Source organism: Hypanus sabinus, chromosome 11 (genome assembly GCF_030144855.1).
Source record: "Hypanus sabinus isolate sHypSab1 chromosome 11, sHypSab1.hap1, whole genome shotgun sequence".
Classification (NCBI taxonomy): Eukaryota; Metazoa; Chordata; class Chondrichthyes; order Myliobatiformes; family Dasyatidae; genus Hypanus; species Hypanus sabinus.
In genome coordinates this window covers 9,408,136-9,431,512 of record NC_082716.1, presented here as the reverse complement: position 1 = coordinate 9,431,512, position 23,377 = coordinate 9,408,136, and the positions used below count along the sequence as shown (strand labels likewise).

The 23,377-nt window shown below is 44.3% G+C and overlaps 1 protein-coding gene across 8 annotated transcripts in view; it reads left to right on the top strand.

Annotated features, from left to right (window-relative positions):
• Nucleotides 1-23,377, top strand: part of adgrl2a (adhesion G protein-coupled receptor L2a) — an 840,245-nt gene that overhangs the window by 76,773 nt on the left and 740,095 nt on the right. The gene's annotated exons all lie outside the window — the stretch shown is intronic.

Below are 23,377 nucleotides of genomic sequence, written 5' to 3'. Positions count from 1 at the left end.
AACACATTATCCTCCATCTGCAAAGGGATCAGATCACAAACATAGCTTTATCTCCACCCCACCCCCCCCCTCGGTTTTCCACAACTCCTTTGTCCATTTATCCTTTTCAAATAAGCTCCCTCCCAGTACTTATCCCTGCAAGGGGCCCAGGTGCTACACCTGCCCAAGCACCTCCTCCATTCAGGGGCCCCAATCTGGGTCCTTCCAGGTGAGGCAACACTTCACCTACAAATCTGCTGGGGCCATCTATTCTGTGGAATGCTCCCTATTTGGTCTCCTCTACGTTCCTGAGAACCGTCGTAAATTGGGGGAAACACTTCGTTGAGCACCTCCGCTCCATCTGCCACAAGTGGAACTTCCCAGCGGCCAAACATTTTAATTACGATTCCCATTCCCACTTTGGTATGTCAGTCCAATGCCTTCTCTTGTGCCACCATGAGGCCACCCTCAGGGTGGAGGAGCAACACCTCGCATTTGTCTTGGGAGCCTCCAACCTGATGGAATGAATGTCAATTTTTTTTTCCGCCAAACAAACCACCTGCTTCCCCCTCCCCCACCTTTCTCTGTTCCCCACTCTGAACTTTTACTTCTCACTTGCCTATTACTTGCCCCTGGGTCTCCTCTTCCTTTCCTTTCTCCCATGATCCATTCTCCTATCTTATCAGATTCCTTCTTCTCAAGCCCATGACCCTTCTCACCCATCTGGCTTCACTTAACACCTAGCTATCCTCCTCCTCTTCCACCCCCCCAACTTTTTACTCTGGCATCTTCTCCCTTTCTTCTCAGTCCTGAAGAAGGGTCTCAGCCGGAAAATCGACTGTTCACTTCCATCGATGTTGCCTGACCTGCTGAGTGCCTCTACCGTTTTGTGACTGTTGCTCTGGTGTTCCAGCATCTGCAGATATTCTTGTGTTTCAGTTTGTCATCTGTAGTGAGGTAGCACTGTGAGGGGGAGGGAGCCGTACACCATTTCACATCAGTACTTTGAGGTTGTACAAAGGGAAAAGCGATAACAATGCAGAATTTTTGTTACAGGTATAGAAATGTGCGGTGCAATGTGGACAATAAGGTGCAAGGGGCATGATGAGGCATTTTGTGCGATCAAGAATTAATTTTCATCATACAAGAGCTTTGTTCAAGAGTTTTACAACAGCAGGATAAAAGGTCTCCTTGAGCCTGCTGGTACACGTTCTCAAGCTTTTGTATCTTAGACTCATGGATTAAAACAGCACAGATACAGGCTCCGGCCCAATCAGTCCATGCCAAACACGATGCCCCACGCCCAGGCTAGTCCCAGTTTCCTGTGTTCGGCCCATATTCCTCTAAGCCATGCTATTCCATATATTGATCTAAGTGCTTCTTAAGTAATACTATTGCCATCATCATCATCGCCATGTGCTGTATCATATGACATAGGTGATCAAGTCTCATGATGCTCTTGGCAAATCTTTTTTTACAGAAGTGGTTTGCCATTGGCTTCTTCTGGGCAGTGTGTTCACAAGATGGGTGACCCAACCATTGTCAATATTCTTTAGAGATTGTCTGCCTTGCGTCAGTGGTTGAATAACCAGGACTTGTGATGTGCACCTGCTGCTCGTACAACCATCCACCACCTCCTCGCATGGCTCACGTGACACAGATCGGGGAACTAGGCAGGTGCCACGCTTTGCCCAAGGGTGACCTGCAGGCTGGTGGAGAGAAGGAGTGCCTTTGGTAGAGGTGTATCTCCACCCTGACACCTGAATACTATTGTATCTCTCCTCCGATACTTCCTTTGGAAACTCATTCCATATGCTCACCACCCTGTGTGTGGAAACATTTACCCCTCAGACCGCTCTCACATTAAGCCTGTGCCTCTAGATTTAGACACCGCTACCCTGGGGAAAAAATGTTAGCAGCCACCTTACCTAAGCTACTCATCATCTGCCTCAGTAAAGCAGCCAACATAATCCAAGATGCCATCCACTTTGAGGGTTCTCTCTTTTTCCCTCTCCCTTCAGAGAGCATGTTCCACCAGGCTCTAGGACAGCTTCATCAGACTCTTGGAAAGAAAAGCTACCTCATTATGATCTTGCACTTTGTTTTCCTAGACTGCACTTTCCTTGGTAGCTTATTCCCTCATTGTTATTGTTTTACAGTGTTGGAGCGTGGCCGAGTGGTTAAGGCGTTCGTCTAGTGATCTGAAGGTCGCTAGTTCGAACCTTGGCTGAGGCTGCGTGTGTGGCCTTGAGCAAGGCGCTTAACCACACATCACTCTGCGGCGACACCAGTGCCAGGCTGTATGGATCCTAATGCCCTTCCCTCAGACATCGGTGGCGTGGAGAGGGGAGACTTGCAGCTTGGGCAACTGTCGGTCTTCCATATAAAAAAAAACCTTGCCCAGGCTTGCGCTCTGGAACGTTTCTAAGGCACAAATCCATGGTCTTTTGAGACTAACGGAGGCCTACAATTGTTTTAAATTGTTCTTCAGGGGTTCCAAACCAACACAATGTTTAAAAAAAAAAAGAAAGTGGTCCCTGGACCCCAGCTTGGGAACCACCATCTAGCCCAATACACTGTGTATTGATTTGATCTGTATAAACAATATAAGTTGTGGCATTGTAACCTTTCCCTTACCGACTACCCCCTCCCCCAACCCCCCAACCATGTACCTAATGCTTGGCATCCATTCGAAGGAAAACCTTTTTTTTTAAATGAGCTAAGTAAATTAAGGGCAGCACAGTAGCATAGCAAGTAACAGACTTTACACTGACAGCGATCAAGGTTCAATTCCTGCCGTTGTCTGTAAAGGGGTGGTGTAGCGTGTTCTCCATCTGACTGTGAGGATGCCCAACGGCTGCTCTGGGTTCCTCCCATATTCCGAAGACATACACGTTAAGGGTAGTAAGTTGTGGGCATACTATGTTGGCACCAGAAGCGTGGCAACATTTGCAGGCTGACCCAGGAACGATCCTCGGACTGTGTTGGTCTTTGACGCAAGTGATGTGTTTTGCTTTATGTTTTGATGCATGGACAAACAAAATCAGAATCGGGTATATCACCAGTGTATATCATAAAACCTGACTTTGCAGCAGCAGCAGTACAATGCAAGAATGGTAATAGGGAAAAATATATTAATTATAGTGTGTGTGTGTGTGTTAGTTAAATATATACTGCAAAAATGGAAGTAATAAAATAATGAGCACAGTATTTATGGGTTCATTGAGTGTGTGCCTTCAGGCTTCTGTATCTCCTTCCCGATGATAGCAATGAGAACAAGGCATGACCTGGGTAACGAGGGTCCTTAATGATGGAGCTGCCTTTTTGGGGCGTCGCTCCTTGAAGGTGTCCTGGGTGCTGGGGCAGCTAGTGCCCATTATGGAGCTGACTGAGTTTACAACTCTCTGTAACTTGGTTCGATCCTGTGCAGCTGCTCCACCTCATACCAGACAGTGATGCAGCCAGTCAGAATGCTATCCACAGTACAACTGTAAAAATTTAAGAGTGTTTTAGGTGACGTTCCAATTCTCCTCAAACTCCTAATGAAATACAGCCACTGGGGTGTAATTTTTGTAGCTGCATTGATACGTTGGGTCCAGGTTAGATCCTCAGAGATATTGACAACCAGGAACTTGAAATTGCTCACTTGAAGTGTTAGGAAAATGGAACTGGGAGGGTGATTCAGAAGAGAAATGGGACAGTTTCCTGCTCCAATGTGTTATTCATCCAGAATAAACACATCCCAGTCACCCGAGCAGCAAATGATGGTGTTTAATGCTTTGTTGATTTATGAATTTATTTAATGTGATATGATTACTTTATCCAGAAACTGTCATGCATGTCAGCTGCTTTAGCTGGACCATATGTGACCTCCATTATTATTTTAAAGAAAAGCACCAAGTAAAAGAGCAAGTGCTTCTGCATGAACTCTGCAGGCTTGAAGTTGGTAATTCGTGTTTCTCCAGTCAAAGCAACGTGCTATTTGAACTGTAAATTTAAGCTTCCCTTCACGTTGCAGCTGTGAGCTTGGTATTTCATTTTTGGGTCATTTGGTTCTCCTCGGCTCTGGGAGCGGGGGTGTGACTAGGCCTCCTGAGGCATGACGGGAAGAAGGGCAGGGTTGAGGCTTTGCTGTTGTTTGTGTGAGGGAGGTGGAGGGGGTTTTGGAGTGCTAAAGTTCTTCTGTCATTCTTTGGGTTTTTATTTCTGTTTCGTACATGTCCCCGAAGATAAGAACTTCGGGTTGTATACTGTATGCTTTCTCTGATATTAAATGGAACCACTGACTTAATGAAAATCAGAAGCTTTCTTTGTCATACGTTGAAAGTCAGTTTATCATCGAAGTACTTTTATGTCACCATATACAACCCTGAGATTAATTTTCTTGTGGGCATATGCAATAAATCTATAGACTAATAACCACAACAGAATCAATGCGGAAGGCTACTGTGCAAATTCAAAAAAAAAAGAAACAATAATAATAATTTTTAAAAAATTGAGAACATGAGATGAGAAGTCTTTGAAAGTGAGTCCATTAGTTGTGGGAACAGTTCAGTGATGGGGCGAGTGAAGATATCCCCTTTGGTTCAAGAGTCTGATGTTTGAGGGGTAATAACTGTTCCTGAACCTTGCAGTGTGAGTCCTGAGGTCCCTGTACCTTCTTCCTGATAGCAGCAACAAGAAGAGAGCATAACCTTGGGGGTGGGGGACCCTGATGATGGATACTGTTTTCCTGTGACAACACTCCATGTAGATGTGCTCGATGGTGGGGGGAGCTTTACTCTTGATAGACTGACCTGTATCCACTACTTTTTGTAGGATTTTCCATTCAAGGGCATTGGTGTTTCCATATTAAATTATAAATTACTATAAATTGCACGTTGCACATTTAGGCAGAGATGTAATGTAAAGATTTATACTCTTTATTACTGACACCTTTCATATATATGAAGTCAGTTGAATTCAATTCAATGTACTTTCGACCACACATCTATAGAAACTATGCAAATAGAAAGAAATAATAAGTAAATAAATAAGCAATAAATATTGAGAGCATGATATGAAGAGTCCTTGAATGTGAGTGCGTGGGTTGTGGGAACGTTCTGAGAGAAGTTATCCCCTTTGGTTCATGAGCCTGATGGTAGAGGGGTAATAATGGTTTAGTACGTTGAAACAGTGAAATGTGTCATTTGCATCAATTCAGTTCAGTGAGGATTGTGCTAGCCAAAAGTGTCAACATGCTTCCAGTGCCAACATAACATTCCCACAACTCACTAACCCTAACCTGTATGTCTTCAGAATGTGGGAGAAAACTGGAGCACCCAGACGAAATCCTTGCAGGCACAGTCTGGTTTTAAAGACAAGCCTAATCTGTTGTGTTTGGAATATGAGTGAAACCAGCCCGTACAAACAAGCTGGATGAACTCAGCAGGTCGGGCAGCATCCATTGAAAGGAGCAGTCAATGTTTTGGGCCGAGACCCTTCGTCAGGACTGAAGAAGGGGGGCCAGGGGCCCTATAAAGAAGGTGCGGTGAGGGTGGAAGGTGATTGGTGAAAAACCAATCAGAGGATATATCAAGGGGTGGGGGAGGGGAAGCAGGGAGGGGATAAGCGGGAGAGGTGAAGAAGGAATGTAAGCGGAAAGCACTGTGGGTAGTAGAAGAATGCAGAATCATGAGAGAGGTGATAGGCAGCTAGAAGAGGAGGCAGAGTGTAAGTGGGATGGGGGAAGGGAGTGGGAGGGAATTCCCGAAGTTGGAGAATTCGATGTTCTCTTACCACCATTTAGGGCCCCAAACAGTCCTTCCAGGTGAGGCAACACTTCTGAGTCTGTTGGGGTCATCTATTACATCCGGAGTTCCCGGTGCGGCCTCCTCTACATTGGCGAGACCCGACGCAGATTGGGGGACCGCTTCATCGAGTACTTCCGCTGTGTTCGTCACAACAGACAGGATCTCCTGGTTGCCACCCACTTCAACTCTGCTTCACATTCCTATTTGGATATGTCCATGCATGGCCTCCTCTACCGCCATGATGAGGCCAAACTCAGGTTGGAGGAGAAACACCTCATATACCGTCTGGGTAGTCCCCAGCCCCTTGGTATGAACATCAAATTCTCCAACTTCCGGTAATTTCCTCCCTCTCCTTTCCACCATCCCGCTTTCACTCTGTCTCCTCTTCTAGCTGCCTATCACCTCTCTCATAATTCTGCTGCCTTCTACTATCCATAGTGCTTTCTCCTTACATTCATTCTTCACCTCTCCTGCCTATCCCCTCCCTGTTTCCCCTCCCTCACCCCTTGGGCCTTGATCTGTCCTCTGATTGGTTTTTCACCAGGCACCTTCCACCCTCCCCTCACCTTCTTTATAGGGCCCCTGCCCCCACCTTCTTCAGTCCTGACAAAGGGTCCCGGCCCGAAACGTTGACTGCTCGTTTCCACGGATGCTGCCCGACCTGCTGAGTTCATCCAGCTTGTTTGTGCGTGTTGATTTGACCACAGCATCTACAGTGTACATTGTGTTTACTGTGAGTGAAACCAGAGTACCCAGAGGAAACCCATGCGTACTCCTCAGAGACTACAATGGGAATTGAACCCCGATGTTACAGCTAGTGCTGTACTTGCATTATGCCCACCACTGTCTACCGCACGTGCAGGTAATGTGTTGAAAGGGAAGCAAAATACTGTAGACAATGGAAAGCTGAAACAAAGGATGGGGGGTACTGCTGGGAAAATCTCAGAGGTCAACACATGCCAACAGTTCCAGCTGCCTGAAGTCCCAGAATTTCAATACAGAATGTTTTGTTAGTACTTAACATCATCATTATGCACTACTTTGTATAAAATGGGTGATCGTGGTCTTCCATCTGTCTTAAGCCTGTGGATGGTCCTCTTCATGCTGTTGTTTTTATTCTCTATGCATGACCATGATGGCTCTTGGCATATTTTTCTGTGGAAGTGGTTTGCCATTGCCTTCTTCTGGGCCGTGTCTCGTTTGCAATCCACACACAAAATGCTGGAAGAACTCAGCAGGCCGAGTGGCCTAAGTATCGCTCTTACAGGATGTCTTGTATTGTAGACTTTCTCCCCCGAAGGACGCAGCCAAAAATGCTTCCTCAATCTTCCTTAATCTATTTTTATTGGTGTACCAGAAAAAGCATCACAGCTTGATACGGCAACTGCTCTGCACTTGACCACAGGAAACAGATCTTAAACACAAGAGGTTCAGCCGATGCTGGAGATCCAGATAAAATGCTGGAGGAACTCAGCAGGTCAGGCAGCTTCGATGGAAGGGAATGAACAGTTGGCGTTTCAGGCCAGGGCCCTTCACCAAGACTGGAAATGAAGGTGGAAAAGTCAGAATAAGATGGTGATGTTGCCATTGGGAAGCGACCAGATTAAGAAAAGAACAACCATGTTCGCATTGATTTTCATATAAAGTTGAGCGCTTTTATTGAGTTATGAGGAACTGATCAATGCCATGTTCTCTTGAGGTTCCCGGCTTGTCTAACAATGTAAACAGAGTGCTGGATGATCTCAGCAGGTCGGGAGTGGGATAGGCAGTCAATATTTTGGGCTGAGCTCCAGACTGGAAAGGAAGGGGGAAGAACTAGAATAAGAAAGTAGGGTTGTTCTCCACGTGCACAAGTACATAAAGTGTGACTGAGGAACAAGTTTGAATTTTCAGTCCCAATAATCAGTGATGACAGGGGCAGGCAGAGCAGTACAAGCTGACAGGTGATAGGTGAGACCAGGTGAGGGGGAAAGGTGGGTGCGTGGGGTGAAAGTGATAGGTAGGACCGATAAAGAACTAAAAAAAAGAGAGGGTCTGATTGGTTTAAAGAATGTGAGGCTGAGCTGACATTTAATTGTCCATTCCTAGTTGCCCTTGAGAAGGTGGGGCTGTGCTGCCTTTTTGAACTGCTACAGTCCTTGAGGTGTGGGTAGACCCACAGTGTTGTCAGGGAGGGAGTTCCTGGACTCCTGATCCAGGGACAGTGAAGGAACAGCGAGTTATTTCCACGTCGGGATGGTGTGTAGCCTGGAGAGCAGCTTCCAAGGGGGTGCTATCCTCTGTGCCTTTGCAGCCTTGACCTTCTAGCTGGCCGACGTAATGGATTTGGAGTCTTGGTGAATTACTGCTCTGAATCCTGTGGATGCTACAAGCCAATGGGTGACTTGGTAGCAAAGCCATTAGCTCAGTGCTAATACAGCACGGAGCATCAATGTTTGGAGTTCAATCCCGGTGTCTTCTGCATGGATTGTGTAGGTTTCCTCCCACAATCCAAAGACATACCAGTTAGTAGGTTAATTGGTGATTGTAAATTGTCCTGTGATTGTTGTTGGGTCTCTCTGCACCTTGTTGTGCACTATGTGACAACTTTGCTGTTTGTTAGCATTTGTCTGCTTTTTTATAAGGCCAAGTTGCTAGCTTGATGCTTAACCCAGCACGAATAGAAAGCATGCAAGTGGCCAGCCGGACTCGAAGGCGGAACCACACGTATCGAAGTCCGATTGATGCTTCGAGTTGTTACTGCGCTGCGCTAACTGCTACACTACCATGTCCACCCACTGGCTTGTAGCAGTCACAGATGCCAGTACACCACTGGCTGGCTAGTCCCGAGATTAGCCTTGGGTTAAGTCGGGGGTTGCTGGGCAGTGCGAGTCATTGGGTGGGAATAGCCTATTCTGCACTGTATCTCGAACATAAAATTATTGTGACTGTGACGTGGTGGAGAACTGAGTGAATGGTTGTTGATGAGGTGACCATAAGATATAGGAGCAGAATAAGACCATTCAGCCTATCGCATTTGTTCTGCCATTTCATAATGGCTGACTCATTTTCCCTCTCAACCCTATTCTGCCATCTCCCTGTAACTTTTAACACCTTTACTCATCAAGAACCCAACTTGCCTCAACTATACCCAGTGACTTGGCCTCCACAGCAGTCTGCAGCAATGAATTCCACAGGTTCACCACCCTTTCGCTGAAGCATTAAGGCATTCAGGTCAGGTAAGCCTGCTGTTAAGTATTTCACACACGTTATTGTCTTTAACGACAAACTTGCCACTATCATCGCCCCACTACACTTAGACGTTTTATTTTGAAGACTACGCATTATTGTCCACATCTTGAGGTTCACTGTAATCTTCAAAGTTCAAAGTAAGTTGACAATTCCTTGTGAATGGAATAATAGCTTAAAGGCTTAAAGATATTTACTGTAATTCGGCAGCTTTATTTATGCTTTGTCTGCAAACCTGCTTTCAGTGAGCCCGAACTTGGATCAGACTGGGTGCCTAATTGTGATGCTGTCAGGTAATAGTTTAGAAAGGAAGCTTTAGCTAAATCCCATAATCAGTCTGACCCAAAACATTCAGGGAAAGGCAATTGGTTATAATCGGAGTCAACATTAATTGTGTTTCGTGGTGAAACCCTTCTGGCTGACGTTTGAAAGGGAAAGTTAATTGGTGTGTTTTAAGTTAAAATATCAAGATTCCCCAAAACCATTTAATGTCACTTCCTGTGCACAACTGTAAAAGAGAATAAAATAATTGTTACTTCAGATCCAATGTAACACCAAAAAATACTATAAGATAAAAACACAATAATAATAAAAAAGCACTAAATGTAATTACATAAGATATATAGGGTGACGAGGTCGAGATATGTCTCTGCCAAAGGAGGTGTATGGTGCTCCTTCCCTCCACTAGTCTGCAGGCCACCCTTGAGTAAGGTGTAGCTCCTGCTTAGCCCCACTGATCAGGGTTAACTGACGCAGGTGATGGATGGCTGTATGAGCAGCTGGTACATATCACTAGTCCTGGTTATGCAAACACTGACACCAGGCAGACAAAGTTTGAAAAGTATTGATAATGGCTGGGGTCACCCATCTTATAAAGACACTACCAAGAAGAAGGCAATGCTAACCTACTTCAATAGAAAAAATTGCCAATGAAATCAGGATCATAAGACTATGATCACCCGCATGGCACAGAATAATGATGATGACATTGATTGTGTGTCCATAAAATGACGCTAGACACAGGAGTGTCTGTACAAAAGGTGACTGACAGGAAATGATAAAGTAGTGTTGGTTGGGCATGTGGAAGGGTGAGTTGTGGGTGGAGGTGTTGATCAGCCTTGCTGCTTGGGGTAAGTAACTGTTTTTGAGTCTGGTGATCCTGGTGTCTATGTAGCTTCCTCCTTGATGGGAGTGGGGCAAGTAGTCCATCACCAGGGTTGGTGGGATGCTTTATGATGTTACTGGCCCTTTACTGGCACCTTTATGTCTTCGATGGTGGGCAGTCTGGTGCCAGTGATGCATTAAGCTGTTGGGTAATGAATATCACAAGAGTTTGGAGTGCTTTCTAGCCTCATGAAAAGAAACTGCTGGAAATGTTGGGCAAGTCAGGAAGCAGCTGACTTGCAGAGTTTTATGCACTGAGTACTTCAAATGTGCAATGTTGCAATAAATTCACATTGGAGTGCTAGAACTGAAACTTGTTTGCAAAGGCCTACAAAAAGTAATGGATGCAGCCCAGTCCGTCGCACGTGAAGCCCTTCCCAACATGAGGTACATCTATAAGGAGTGCTGTCGCAGGAAAGGAGCATCCATCATTAAAGAGCCCATCACCTGGCCATGCTCTCTTCTCATTGCTGCCATCATGAAGAAGGTACAGGAGCATCAAGACCTACACCACCAGGTTCAGGAAGAGTATTACCCCTCATCCATCAGGTTCCTGGACCAGAGGGGATAATTTCACTCAACTTCACTCTTCCCAACACTGAATTGTTCCCACAACCTGTAGATTCATATTCAAGTCCTCTTTGTATCAGGTTCTTGATATTTATTTCTTATTATTTTGTTTTTTTATTTTGCACAGTTTAATGTCTTTTGCAAATTGGTTGTTTATCCATATTGATGTGTATGGTTTTTCATTGATTCTGTTGTGTGCCTTTTGTATTTACTGATAATGCCAGCAAGAAAATGAAACTCTGGTTAATGTAGAGTGACATTTATGTACCTTGATAGTAAATTTACTTTGAACTTTCAATTGGATCACAAACATCAGATTAGCTTTATTTGATTACCTTTGTCACGTGTCCATTTGAAGATCAAAATGTATTGTGAAACCAGTCATTTTTTGTGTCAACATCCAACAGAGCCCGAGGACGTGCTGGGGACAACCCACAGGTGTTGTCATGCTTCCAGATCCATAAGACCATAAGATATAGGAGCATAATTAAGCCATTTGACCCATTGATTCTGCTCCACAATTTCATTATGGCTGATCCATATCCCTCTGAGAGCCCATCTCCTGCCTTCTCGCCATATTCAGTTGCCCTGGCCAACCAAGAATCTGTCAATCTCCTTAAAGATATCCAATGACTTGGCTTACACAGCTGCCTGTGACAATAAATACCACAGATTCAGTACTCTATGGCTAAATAAATTCCTGCTCATCTCCATTTTAAATGGACATCCGTCTATTCTGAGGCTGTGTCCTCTGGTCTTAGACTCTTCCACCATAGAAAACATCCTCTCCACAAGCACCCTATCTAGGCTTTTCAACATTTGATAGGTTTCAATGAGATCCCTCTTCATTCTTCTGAATTCCAGTGAGTGGCGGCCCAGAGCCATCCAATGCTCCTCATGTGACAAGCCTTTCAATCCTGGAATCATCTTTGTGAACCTCCTTTCAACTCTTTCCAATGCCAGCATATCCTTCATTAGATGAGGGACCAAAACTGCTCGCAATGCTCCAAGTGAAGTTTCACCAGTGCCATATAAAGCCTCAACATTACATCTTTGCTTTATAATCCATCCTCTCAAAACGAATGCTAACATTGCATTTTCCATCTTCATCATCAACTCAACCTGAAAATTAACCTTTAAGGACTTCTGCACAAGGACTCCCAAGCCCCTTTGCACTTCAGATTTTTGAATTTTCTCTCCATTTAGAAAATGGTCTTTGCTTTTCTTCCTTTTACCAAAGCGCATGGTTCTAACATAGCATGCCCACAATTTACTTAACCCCACCGTGTCCACCTTAGGAATTTGTGAGGCAACTTGTGTACCTGGAGGAAGCCTGTAAGGTCATGAGGAGAATTATGGATTTGGCAGCAATTGAACCGTTCATTGTTCAGTGGCATGGTAGTATTGCTACATTGATATATACGCTACCGTGTGTGCATGGGAAAGGGTTACTGAGTTTAGAAGAATTGGAATCAGATTTATATGCAGTTTCTTTTATCATGTGAATTTGGTTGTTTTGTGGCAACCGTACCATGCAAAGACATAAAAATTCTGTAAATTACATAATAGGAAAAAAAATTATACACAATCAGAGTAAAATTATGTGGGAGGGAAGAATTAGATAGATCATAAAGTAGGTTAAATGGTGGGCACAACATTGTGGTCTAAATGGCCTGTATTGTGTTGTAGTGTTCTAATGTCTATGAACCCATGAGGTTGTGTTCATGGACCATTCAAAAATGTGATGATGGAAGAGATGAGTTTTCTGAATCATTGAGCATAGATCTTGAGGTTGCTAACCCACCACCCCAATGGTAGTAATGAGAAGATGTCATGTATGGGATTGTGAGGGTCTTTAGCGATGGTTGCCGCCTTCTTGAGTCACTGCTTCTTGAAGATGTCTTTGATGTTGGGGTTTGTACTCATGCAAGAGCAAGCTGAGTATTCAACCCCTCTGCAGTCTCCTGTGTATTGAAGCCTCCATACAAGTCTGAATTTTCTCAACTGTACATCTGTAGAGATTTTGCAAATGGCTTCAGTGATACACTATCATCATCATCATCATTATGTGCCGTGTTGTATGAAGTGGGTGATCGTGGTCTATGACCTTGATTGTTCTGGACAAATTCTACAGAAGTGGTTTGCCTTTTTCTGGTCAGTGTCTCAACAGGACAGATGACCCCAATCCATTACGAATACTCTTCAGAGGTTCTCTGTCTGCTGTCTGTGGTCACATAGCCAGGACCTGTGATATGCACCAGCTGCTCATACGACCATCCACCGCCTGCTCCCATGGCTTCACGTGACCCTGATCGGGGGCCTAAGTAGGTGCTACACCTTGTCTAAGGGTGATCTGCAGGCTAGCAGAGGGAAGGAGTGCCATACACCTCCTTGGGTAGGGACGTATCTCCCAAGTGACATGCCGTATCTCCTTAAATTTAATTTCAGAAGCCAAGTTCAAAATGTGCCAACTCCCATGTTGGCATGTTGGAGCTTGCTGTGTAGAAGTTGGATGCCACCTATTTATTGTGGCAATTCACTTCCAAATTACGTCATTAGACGCAGAACAGGACTGAGAAATGATAGTGTTCAATCCAGGAATGTGTGAAGTGACACACTTTGGAAGGTTGATCTGGAAGGTAATAGCAGGGTAATTAGCAGTATGGAGGAATAGTGAGTCCAGAGATCCCTTAAAGCTCTTGCGCATGTTGATAGTGTAAATATGAAGGTGTAATGTGTGTTGGTCTCCGTTAACCAAGTGACTGAGTCCAAGAGCTATGAGGTATGTGACCACACTAGGAGTTCTGAGGTGAATAATCATAGTGCAATCACTCGAGTTGAGTATGATGTATTCTTCAGGTGTCGTCTGTTCCCTTCATGGAGAATGCCTGTGCGTGACTTTGTTTAGCATGGGGAGGCTGATACAGAGGCAGCTAACATGCAGTCCTTGATTGATGGCTAAATTCCAGATGGCATCACTGTCAACATCTCAGGAACTCACAAGTCTCTCCACCACAAGGTGACAACCCTCCGAGATGAGGAGGGGTGAGAGGATAACTAGAATGGGGGAGGGGGGAAGTAATTAACATAAGTTAAAGTCCAAATTCATGCCATCAGGTTTAAGACTACCCAGATAGAGAATGATGTGTTTATCATGTGTATTAGGCCCTTCCAACATTTCACGCCATGCCTCCCAGTCATCCATTATTTAACCCTAGCGTAATCATGGGACAATTTACAATGATCAATTAATTTACCAACTGGTACCTCATTGGACTGTTGGAGGAAACTGGAGCATGTGGAGGAAACCCACATGGTTACCGGGAGAACATACACAACTCCTTACAGGCAATGGCACGAATTGAACTCGAGTCACTGGTTCTGTAAAGCGTTGCGCTAACCACTACCCTACCGTGTTCCTCTAAATGCTACTAAATGCCATGAGAGTGACTGCCTCCTACAGGTCACAGAGAGGCACAGCATGGAAACACAGTGACACTCAACCACCCAATTACACTAATCTTGTGTAACCCCCGGGTCGCCTCAGGCTTGCTCAGCTCATTCTCGTCTAGGGGGAGCAGCCTTCAGCCCCGCCAAACTGGGTAATCAGCTGGGGTGGATGCTGTGTGATGTCCCCGCCTCGCCAAAGAACAAACAGGACACCATATGCAACTAAATGATTACAGTTTATAAAGATTACTAAGTAATTAATAACGATACAGTATACATGAAGGAAAAGAAAATAAAGGCGCCAAACTTATCAAAGTCCAAACCACTTCGTGCACAACCGTTGGAGCTCAATTACTGAAATCTTCTGGTCACCATTTGATCCCCTCCGAACTCCTCGACTCGCAGCTCAGGACCACCTGAAGTGGTCAACCTAGCACATCTATCTTCATCTCCTCTCCTCGGGGTACCTGCTGGCCTTGGACCCCCGCTTGGAGTCTGTTCCTCGCCCAGTTTACAGCATTGCGTCCTCTCTGTCTTCCCCCCCCCCCCCCCCCCACCCGGTCACGCCGATCTCCCCAAAAGCCCGCCAACAATAGCTTACGGACTCAGAAAAAAGAACAACATTAATCCCAATTGGTTTACAAAGGAATACAATTCTCGTTATCAGTAAATTTTAACCCAAACAAGCTTCCAGCATTCTCTCACAACAAAGAAGCATTCCTACTTTTACAAAACAAAGAAGCCATTTTGATTAACATACGCACTTACAAAGAAAAAGAAGAAACCCTCTTTACACTTGTGTTAATCATATTCTCAGCAAATTCTGCCAGATTGTATCAACTAGTGACATTATACTTTAGACTCAGACTACCAAAATAAAATATTCTGAGGATCCCTTTGACCTTAAGCCCTCGTGTTCATCTTCCATTCTCCTGTCCCTGAAAGATAAAGAGATTTACTATCTACCCTCTCTATCTTTCATAATTTTCAGTATCAGAATCGGGTTTATTATCAGTAACATAAGTCATGAAATTTGACTGTTTACAGCAGCAGTACAGTGCAATGTATAAACTATACTATAAATTATAATAAGAAATATATATTTAATAATTAGTGCAAAAAGAAAGCAAAGTTAGTGAGGTAGTGTTCTTGGATGTATGGACCATTCAGAAATCTGATGATGGAGGGGAAGAGCAGTTCCTGAAACTCTGGGTGTGTGTTTTCAGGCTCCTGTATCTCTTTCTGATGGTAGTAATGAGAAGAGGGTTAGGGCCTTAATGACAGATGTTGACTTCATGAAGTAACACCTTATTAAAGTGTGCTTGATGGCAGGGAGGCTGGTGTCCATGACGGAGATGGCTGCTTACAATCTTCTGCAGCTTTTTCCCACCCAGCGCATTGACCCCACTATACCAGATGGTGATGCAACCAGTTAGAGTGCTCTCCATGGTGTGTTTGTGGAAACTTGCTAGCCTTTGGTGGCAGACCAGATCTCTTCAAACTTCTAACGAAATCGAGCCCACTGGTGTGGCTCCTTTGTAATTGCATCAATAAGTTGTGCCCAGGGTAGATGTTTAGAGATGTTGATACCCAGAAACTTGAATCTGCTCATCTTTCCCACTGGTGACCCTTCAATGGGGACTGGTTCATGTTCCGTTGACTTCCTCTCTCTGACACCCATAATCAATCCCTTGATCTTATTGACATTTGCCTTGCCTTTCCAAGTGAAGGCAAACCTTGACTATTAGAATTATTTCCAAAAGATTCCCTACCAATACCTTTTAGTTTGCCAGACTGTTCTTTGATTTAGTCAGAAGCCAACCCAAGGGTAAAAACAGGACTTGCCTGTTGCCTCTCGCCACCACCTATTGCGGCCACCCGGGGAAGCTGAAGCCGAAGACTATGTGGGAGAGAGAGGAGGTGCGGTTGGGTGCACGGTATCCGTGCTGGGTTGGAGGCTGACCCCTCTCGTCGGTGCTACTCTTTTGTGTCCACTCCCCGGCAGACGAGCTGGACTACATTCGTCTGCGACTGCACTAGCCCACGTGCTTGTTCTTGCAGACACGTGGCTCCAGGACAACATCCCGTGCATCGTCAGTCTTCAGACCGTGCCACTCAGGAACTTGGGCTATTTTACTAATTCTTGTGACTGTTTGTTCTATTATCATAACTATATGTGCTGTGTATGACTGTATGCTCAGAATTTTACACCCTGGCCCCAGGGGAATAGTGTTTTGTTCAGCTGTATACGCATGTAAGGTTGACTGACAATTAAACTTGAGCTTGAACTTGATGGCAGCCTTAATCGCATCTAAGCCAACACTGATCTACTGGAAAGCACTGTGCAGTTCACCTATGTTGCAATGAGGTGTAACTGAGTTATTTATATTACCAGGTGATAGGTACCTTGGCAGGGCATCGATGCACAGCTCGGGATATGAACAATTTAATCACTGGAGATTGACTAATGAGACATTTATCTTTATATTTAACACTTTTATGGTGGGAAATTTTCAGTTTTATGAGTCCCTCCTGATCCCGGCTGCAATCAGTTGGAAGGGAGACTCTAAAATGCTCTCCACATCACACGTAGACGTTATGTCATCTAAAACTCAACTCCCTGTGTCCCAAATCAAACTACTCCGTTTGCTCCTTGTTCCCTGTGTTCTGTTCCAGAACTGAATCGTTCAACCGTAGGAAAGTTGCAACGTACTGCGAGCCAACACAATGTCAGCAAAATCAAAGGTCTGATGATTGACTACAGGAGGAAGAAATTGGGGGCCCATGAGCGAGTGGTATTAGGGGGTAGGAGGTAGAGGGGGTCAGTAAACCTAAATTCCTGGAGTTATCATGTCGAATTATCTGTCCTGGAATTGGCACATAAGCATCGTTACAAAGAAAGCATGACAGCACCTCTACTTGAACTTTGTGCAGATTTGGCATGTCATCTAAAACTTTAACAAGACTTCTATAGGTGCACGGTGGAGAGTATCCTAACAGGTTGCATCTTGGCCTGGTGTGGAATCACCAATGCCCAGGAATGGAAAAGCCTATGAAAAAGTGGTGTACGCAGCCCGGTCCATCTCAGGCAAAACCATCGCCACCATTAAGCGTTGCCAAAAGAAAGTAATATTCGCCATCAAGGACCCTCAGTATCTCGGCCATGCTCTCTTCTGGCTGCTGCCAACAGGAAGGAGATACTGGAGTCAAGAGAAAATCTGCAGATGCTAGAAATCTGAGCAACACACACAAAATGCTGGAGGATCTCATCAGGCCAGGCTGCATCCATGGAAAAAAAAGCACAATCGATGTTTCGGGCCGAAACCCTTCGGCAGGACTACAGTAGTCTTGGGTTCCACATCACCAAGTTCAGGAGCAGTTATTACATTTAAACTATACTCATGCTGAACCAGCATGGAAAAGTTACTCCCCTCAAGACTGAACTGGATCCATAACAAATGAACACACTTTAAAGGGCCATTATTTGTCTATTTGTTTGTTAGTGATTTTGTATTTGCACAGCTTGTCACTAACTCACCTTGTTGGTGAGCTGTTGCACATAATGGTGTTGTTCTTCATGTTTTTTGTGAAAGATGACTCTGACTAATACGACATTGACCTTCTGGGGTTGAAGATCTCTGTCTCCTAGCTGGTTGTCAACTGGTATCTCTCAATTGGTACTTTGGACCTTGGTATTTCAGATTTCAACTCTCAAACCACTTCTCCTAACAAAGAAGCTATGCTGTAGATTGTTTGCTGACAGAAGTAGGTAAAGGACAGGACTGTTGAATGGTTTCCAGACTTGGTTATAAAGTATAGTAAATTCACTGAGACACAACATTGGCCATTCATAGTGTCATAGAGCACTACAGCTCAGAAATAGCCCCTTCTGTTTACCTAGTCCATGCCAAGCTGTTAATTTGCCTCACCCCACTGACCTGTACCGAACACTCCCTTCCATGTTCCTGTCCAAATTTATTTTACATTTTGCAATCAAATCCATATCCGCCACTTGCGCTGACAGCTTGTTCCACCATCTTACCACTACCTCAATGAAGAAGTTTCCTCTCAGGTTTCCATTATATATTTCACTTTTCACTCCTAACCTATGACCTCTAGTTCTAGTCTCACCCAACCTCAATGGAAAAAGACTGCTTGCATTTACCCTATTTATACCCCTCATAATTTTGTACAGCTCTATCGAATCTTCCCTCATTCTCCTACACTCCAGGGATTGAAGTTCTGACCTATTCAACCTTTGTCTATAATTCAGGTCCTCAAGCCTTGGCAACATCCTTGTAAATTCTCTCTGTACTCTTTCAATCTTATTGATTCTTTTCCAGTCGGATATTTTTACTGCCCATTACATTGTTGGCATTTAGGACAGTAATGAAAGTCCTCCATCTCTGGCAGTGTTCAGAGCTTCCTTCATTGTGTCAGTAACTGCTTTTCGGTTTTCACTTCTTCAGCCATGGAAGTCCCAGGTGGAGACTCAGGACTACCATCACACTCAGATGCAGAATGATTCTTCATTGCTGCTTCCATAATAATTTTGTTTTGCCAGTCAAAGTTATTAGCCCTGAGCTGAACCCCCAAACCTGTGGACCACTCTTAGTCTGGCCTCTAACCTTTCACCGGTTTAGCATGGATGACCCTATCAAAAGTCAAAGCACAAGGCCCTGATTCCAGCCAACATAACTGTCTGGGTTACTGAGGCATGCAAGTTTGGAAACCGTGATAAAGTTGTGGTCCTCTTGGAGGATTTCCAGTAGGTAGGTGAACAAAGCTGCGCACAATCCTCCACATTTGATCTCACCAACATTTTGTACAACCTCAACTTCAATTTAACATCTCAACTCTTGTACTCAATACTCTGATAAAAGCCAACCTGTCTAAAACAGCTGATATGACCCTCTCTACCTGTGACACCACTTTCAAGGAATTATGGATCTGTAGTCCCTTATCACTGTGTCTTCACTAAATGTGAGGTGAGAAGGTTTTTCTTAGTGTCTATGGTCCACTGCTGATTGGAACTGATTTATTAGTGTCGTATGTATGTAAATACAATGAACAGCTTGCCCTGTACACTGTTCATACAGACCAACTCATTACGTAGTGCATTGAAGGAAATGCAGAATAAAGTGTAACAATGGCAGAGAAAGTGCAGTGCAGGCAGACAATAAGGTGCAGGGTTATCAGTGAAGTAGACTGTGTGGTCAGGAATCCATCTGATTGTACAATGGATCCGTTCAAGTTTGATAACAGTGGGGCTTGGTGGAGCTTGTGTCTGGTTATACGTGCTTTCAGGCTTTTGCATCTTCTACCCAGTGGGGTCGTGAGAAGAGAAGATGTCGAGGGTGGGTGGGGTCTGTCATTATTCTGGCTGCTTTACTGAGGCACAGAGAGTCCGTGGAGGGTAGGATGGTTCCTGTGATGTGTTGAGCTGCAGTTTCTTGTGGCCACGTGCAGTGCAGTTGTCGTAACAAGTCATTATGCATTCAGGAATTAATTGAAACAATGTTAATTTTATTTATTTATTGAGATATAGCACGAAATAGGCCCTTTGAGCTGTGCCGCCAGCAACCCCATGATTTAACAGGATTATTTACAATGACCCATTAACCTACCAACTGGTACGAGTTTGGACAGAAAGAGGAAACCCATGCAGTCACAGGGAGAACGTACAAACTCCTTACAGACAATAGTGGGAATTGAACCTGGCCTGCTGGGACTATAAGGACGGAAAAGTATATGGATAGGAAAGGTTTGAAGGACACCCCCCCCACCCCCCATTCCAACCATGCTCTCTTCTCATTACTATCATCGCTACCACCTGATGAGACAGGAGAAGAGAAAATGTCCAGGGTGGGTGATTACACTCGCTGCTTTACTGAGATAGAGAGAAATCTGGACGGAGTCCATGGAGGAGAGCCTGGTTTCCATAATGAGTTGAGCCGTGAATGGAGAATTACAAACCTCTGTCTCAATATCCTGAGTATAAAAATCCATCATTAAACCCCTTAAAGAGGTGTAAAAAAACTCTTAAATGAAGCCCTGTCCCATCTAATTTGACCAGGATGCCCTAATAAGCCACATTCATTAAGGCCATCCATCAGTGGGGGGTCAATGATCACTTGGAAACCTGTGCAGGGATGTTTTTAAAGTGAAAGAGCCATTGCACTGGGGCAGTTCCACTTTCTCGACCTCAAAAGTCGGGGTCCAGTGATGGGTACTGGGACCTTCCTCGGTTGCAATGGATGACCATGACTTCTGTGCCTTGTCGTGCCCGTCGTTCCCCACGTAGTGTCACAGGACCACCTTCCTGGCTGTTGGATCTCACTGTAGACGTCATCGGCCCAGTCCGCCAGAGCTGGAACAAGCACGTCCATAACTCACCGAGATATGAAGCGAGCAGTCTACCTTCACCTGATTTAGCCTGTCTTGTCAAAGCGGCGTACCAAGGCGCGCGTGGCTACTGTCACGTGCAAGCAGCTACTTGGAGCCACAGGTGAGAGCCAAGTGTCCGATGGGGCCCAAAGGTGAAACGGGGATAGGAATTAAAATGGTTAGCTACCACGAAGTTTTGCTTTCTGCAGATGGAACAGAGTTGTTGGCCACTTGTTCCTTGACAAGTTCCATGTGTTAATTAACTCTTCCCCTAAGAGTTAATTAATTCTGAAATGTAGTTCAGAATCACACTAAGAATCCTCGGTGTTGGCACAGAATACAGTAATTAATTTTGCGTTTTAGCACAAATCTAATTTACATTTAAACATAAGTTTAAATTTGTTAAACTGGAAAATTTAATTTATGAAAATTATAATTTGGATAAATAATGCAGTTCGTTGATGGGGCCTTTTAGGAAAAATATTGAACATTAGCTTGGTGTGCATTGAATGTAATAAAATAATGTGTTCTGCTTGAGAGGAAGACAAATTAGAGTTTTGAAAAATAGACTAATGATTAGTGCTTCTGAATTATTTATTCCAAGCTGTTTGTCATGAAAGGCCGCAGAATAAATCATTCAAAATAATTGTAAATGTATGTCTAGCAGGTCTTGTGTAAGAGCCTGGATAAAATGGCTCTATTTTGGGATTTTTCGATAACTCTCCCGTGAAGGCAACGTGCCACAAAGACAGTGAATGTCATAGAGTTTACGAGCCAGATTGTGCTCAAACATTTTGATGTGGAGATTCACACTCTAAATGCTGGAGAAGCTCAGCAGGTCTTGCAGCATCTTTAGAGAGGAATAAACAGTCGATGCTTCAGGCCGAGACCTTTCATTGGGACTGGAAAGAAAGGAGAAGAAGACAAAATAAGAAGGTAGGTGAGGGTGTGGAAGAACAAGAAGGCAGGTGATAGGGGAACACAGGTGTCCACCCACTTCAGTTTGACTTTGCTCTCCCAATTCGACATGTTGATCCATGGCCTCTCTACTACCACAACGAGGCCACACTCAGAGGAGCAACACCTCATAATCCAGCTAGGTAGACTGCAACCTGATGGCATGAGCATCAATTTCTCTAACTTCTGGTGATTTCTCCCCCCCTCCCACGCCCCACCTTTCTTCCTACTTCCTTTCCAGACCTGATGATGGGTCTCAGCTCAAATCGTCAGTTATTTAATCCCCTCCATAGATGCTGCCTGACCTGCTGTGTTCCTCGAGCACTCTGTGTGTGTGTGTGTGTGTTCCTCAAGATTTCCAGCGTCTGCAGACTCTCTTTTGTTTTTGATGTGGTGATTTAGTTGGGGCAATTGGCTTTGTGTTTTTTAAATAAAAGGGCAGGATTTTATAGCTGGATTTCAATGAGTTGAGCTGAACCTGGAATTTCCAGGTGAACACGGCATGCGTGTATTAATTGAAGCTTGCATGCAAGCCTCCACAACCTGTGGTCCCCACCACTCAACACTGGGGACATGGGTATTGAATAGAGTCTGTCCAAGGTCAGCTCTGAGTGCATAGGTCAATAAAAAACAAGTTCATAGAGGGCATTCTGGAGAAAAGTTGTAGGATTAAAAACTGCAAATGAAATTGTAGGGTGTTAAAGAGTGAATGGAGGAGAACGGATCACCTTGCATAGAACAAGAGTCAGTGAAGAAAAGGCACAGCAGAAAGTTAATGAATTGGCGTACAGGAAAAAGATTGAAAATTTGGTTGAATGGTGCCACGACAACCTCTTAGTCAACATGCAAAATCATGTTCTACTGCAAAGCCAAAGAGCTACAGAAGGAAGAAGGCAGCACTTCATTACTCAGTACTCAACAGGGGAACCGAGGTGGAGAGGGTCAGTAGCTTCAAATTCCTCGATGTTAACATCAGAGGCTCTGTCCTGGGACCTGCACGTAAATGTCATTACAAATAAGGCATGTCTGTGCCTCTGTGATTTTGAAGGTACAGTAAAAAAAATGTTTGCATGCTACAGATCAGTGGAGTGGCACAATAGTGTTTTGGTTAGCACAACACATTACAGTACCAGTGACCCAGGTTTAATTCCCGCTGCTGCCTGTGAGGAGTTTGTACGTCCTCCCTGTGACCACATAGGTTTCCTCCAGGTGATCTGGTTTCCTCCCACAGTCCAAGGACCTAAATTGTCCCATGATTAGGTTAGGTGTAAATTGGGGGTTGCTGTATGACACGACTCAAAGAACCAGATGGGGCCTACTCCTTGCTGTATCTCAATCAATCAATCAATAAATTTGCCTAGATTTGATATGTCTGTAAAATCTTTAGCAAACTTCTATTGATGCACAGTAGAGAGTATCCAAACAGGTTGTATCCCAGACTGGTTTGGAAACACCAATATCCACAAATGTTTTCAGAAGGTAGTGACCACATTCCAGTCCATCACAGGGAAAGGCTTCCTGACCACTGAACACTTTTACGTGTAGTAGAGCGTGAACTCTGTTTCTGTCCATGATTTCTCTTTGGGTTCTGTTACCGTGCTCCCTCCGTAGCAAGCAAATTAGCCTAAGATTCTCATATCATCTTCTGAGTTTTGCTAATTTGTAAAACTTGTGAGCTATTGATATCCAGCAGTGTATCAAAACTTCAAAAAGAAGATATCATCAAAAAATTCTCTTTTCAAAGAAAGTTGCATGGCATGTGGATTTATTACAATTAACATACATTGTGAATGAGTACCTACTCTTAAGTAGCTAAAAATGGCAACCAGAATAAAGTCAAAGTATGTCAC